The following is a 3,453-nucleotide window of genomic DNA, read 5'->3' on the forward strand; positions in this document are numbered from 1 at the left end:
CGAGCTGGTGCTTTGCGGCTGGGGGTAAGACTAAGCCTGGAGGCCAAAAGGAATATCTATAATAGGAACATTGAAAATCCTTAATTTGTGGCTTCGAGGACCACCTCTTCCTAGTTTGGGTTTTTATTTAATTTTGTAATTGTTTGTTAATAAAAGGCTGCTGTGGCCATTTAATCCAAAACAGGTGTAATGTCATTTTTGGGTGTTACAACTGATGTTACTATAGGGTGGGGGTGGTATGGATAAGAATTTGGGAATAAGGGGATAGTATCAGAGGCGCTGGTGAGTCAAGTGTACCCCATGCTGGTAACGCCTCCTTTTATTTATGATAAGCTCTGGAGGCAGATTCTCATGCAGATCAGTGTCTGGCCCATAGCCTGGAACAGCTCATTTACATATAAGAAAACATGGACTTCTCTGGAATAAGACCTTAGATTGCAGATATAAAGGTATTTTATTCAGTTTCCTATGACCTGCATGCCCATATATTCGGTATTGGAGGGTTTATCCTACGGACAGATTCCCTTTTAAAAGGGGTTGTCTCTTCAGTTTATTATTGATAACAGTATTTTAATCTATCTTTTTATTATTTATATCTATTAAAAATACTTATTTACAAAGCTGTTCACCTTTTTATTCCATTGACTGCACACCCTTGCATTTTTAGGGTATGTGCACACGTATAGAGCTCCCCTGCAGATTTTTACTGCGGATTTATCACGTTTTCTATTGAGGATTTACATCTGCAGTTTTCTATTGGAGCAGATATAAAAACGCTGCGGATTCCGCACAAATTGACATGCTGCGGAAAATAAAACGCTCCGTTTCCACGCGTTTTTTCCGCAGCATAGGCACAGCGTTTTGGTTTCCCATAGGTTTACATTGTACTGTGAACTCATGGGAAACTGCTGCAGATCCGCAGCAAAATCCGCAACGTATGCACATACCCTAAGTAGTGACAATCTTGAAACCCTGGAAAATTTCACATCAGACTGCTGAGCATGTGAGACCAATTCTTACATTTTCTGTAGAAGGATCATAGTGACTTTCATTCTGCATGTGCCAGTTAGATGCGATCCTTCTACCTTCAGCTGATTCTTTACAAAACTATCACTCACATGCTCAACTTTCAACTAGTCTTGTACAGTGCCAGCTGAGACAGGTGAATTTCATTTAAATGGATTGTCTTGACCTATTTATACAAATGGGTAATCAATAGGCAAGTCCCAGACCACCCCGCTTTCTCATACGAGTGTCATTGTGGTCCTATTGCTGAGAATAGAAAGTGACTATGGATCGGCCACATATGATCGACCACATGATTTTAAACTTAAGAGACTATAAACATGCCTCGCAAAGCCCACCACCTTTGGGATAAAGCGTGAGTAGTCTTGTAAATGAGCATCATTTTTAATAGTCATAAATAGAAAAAATGGCAAAAATGCAATGTTCTACGTAACTGACCGTAAATGTGATGGCGAGCCGTTCAATAATACAGCCTCATTCACATATTTTCCTTAAATTTAAAACCATATTGAATTATTTTTTTTTTTTTTTTTTTTATGTTCACAAATTAGAAAAAGTTCCAGCTCCAGGTTCTCATGCTCATTATTATCTGCAGCCTACACATCAGTAACAGTCTGATTAGCCCCAAAGGCAACTTGCCTAGATACAAGGTAAACTATTACTGCTGAAAGGGCTGCAAGTGCAGATGTTTAGAGAAGGTCAAAGGGCAGCCCTATTGTGACATTCACAGGAGATGGCACACTCCTACCTGGGTGTGGCATGGTTCCCATGTTTGGTATTGATCTCTGATAAAAAAAATAAATAAAAAAAAAAGCAAGCTACTTTAAGTGACTATCTTCTGGTATGGTGTTGGTAACCGTTATATGGCATGTTTTAGAAGTTGGATTTTTATCAACAATTTCATTGATTTCTATTTAATTATCTTAAAAGGTTATGGTATCCTTCGTATAGTATTAGTTATAGTTATTATAGTATTAAAAAGGTTATTCCCACGTTGACTGGTAATCGCTTATCAAGTGTGTAGATCACAGGTAGTCAGACTCCTGAAACCCCCACCATTCCTGATAAGAGTATATATGTCATTGGTGATCCCTGTATTACCTGTATACTGACACTATAAGCTGTATATTATGTACAGAGCTCCTGTGTATAATGTCACTGGTGATCGCTGTATTATCTGTACACTATGCACTATATACAGAGCTCCTGTATATGTCACTGGTAATCCCTGTGTTACCTAAACACTATATACAGAGTTCCTGTGTATAAAGACACTGGTGATCACTGCATTACCTGTACACTCACACTATACACTGCGTACTATGTACAGATCTCCTGTGTATAATGGCACTTATGTTAATATTAGTATTGCATTTTTATTAATGATCAGTATTGTAGTATTCGGTCACTATGTGGTGGTAACATGTGGTCCGGCCATGGTGTGACGGTATTTGTCCCTTTTTTATGTGATATTATTAGTCATTTTAAAAATTGAAACCTAAATAAAAATATACCTATATAAGAGTATTGGATATTTTAACAAATGTTTTATAGGCTTGAGTAGAGTAGGGTCTGCCCAAAAGAGTCTACCTCATCATGATGTCGGCTTAAAAAAAATCTTTTCGCCAAAACAAAAGCTGCTGGCTATGTAGGTCATCTAGTGTTCATTTGGGAACTGTTAATGTGTGTTTGGTGAGGATGTGGTGCAGAAGTGGAGTTTTTTTCCAAAAGTGGGTGGTGGGATTGTAAAAGGTTTTGAGAGGTGGAGGCAGAGCTGTGGTAGACCCTGGGCAGATCACATGTAATGGTTTAATGTGAAATAAAAGCCATTCTGTGTAACTTTATCAGGTAAGGTGTCTGAGATTCTGCAGCAGCTGAAATGTGTATTATGAGGTTCTGCATCAGCAGAGGTATGTATGATATATTATGCTGCAGCTGAGGTGTGTATTATGAGGTTCTGCAACAGCTGTGGTGTGTAAGATGTTATGCTGCAGCTGAGGTAAGCATCATCTGTTTAATGAGATTCTGCAGCACCTGAGGTTTGTAATGAGACTATGCATGAGCTGAGGCATCAATTATGATGTTCTGCAGCAACTGAGGTTTCTGATATGAGGTTCTGCAGCTTAAAAAAAAAAAAAAAAAAAAAACTTTGTTCTTTGTTTGTGTCCTGGGAAATGGGTAAAATGAATAGGGTGGAGGCACCAAACAGTAGTTTTGCACAGGGCACCATTCAGGCTAAGGCTGGCCCTGGTAATGATGCCCAAATATTTGAGCAGTCACTGTCCGAAGAAGATGACAATGTGGAAAAGCAATCGTCTCAAGAACTAGATGATGATGAGACACCGTTGCCAACAAGTTATGTTAAGTGAACAAGTCAGGAGGACCAGGGTGCGAAAGTTGAAGACTAGATGGTGGACAATAAAGTCA

This window comes from Ranitomeya imitator, chromosome 5, assembly GCF_032444005.1.
Source record: "Ranitomeya imitator isolate aRanImi1 chromosome 5, aRanImi1.pri, whole genome shotgun sequence".
Lineage (NCBI taxonomy): Eukaryota > Metazoa > Chordata > Amphibia > Anura > Dendrobatidae > Ranitomeya > Ranitomeya imitator.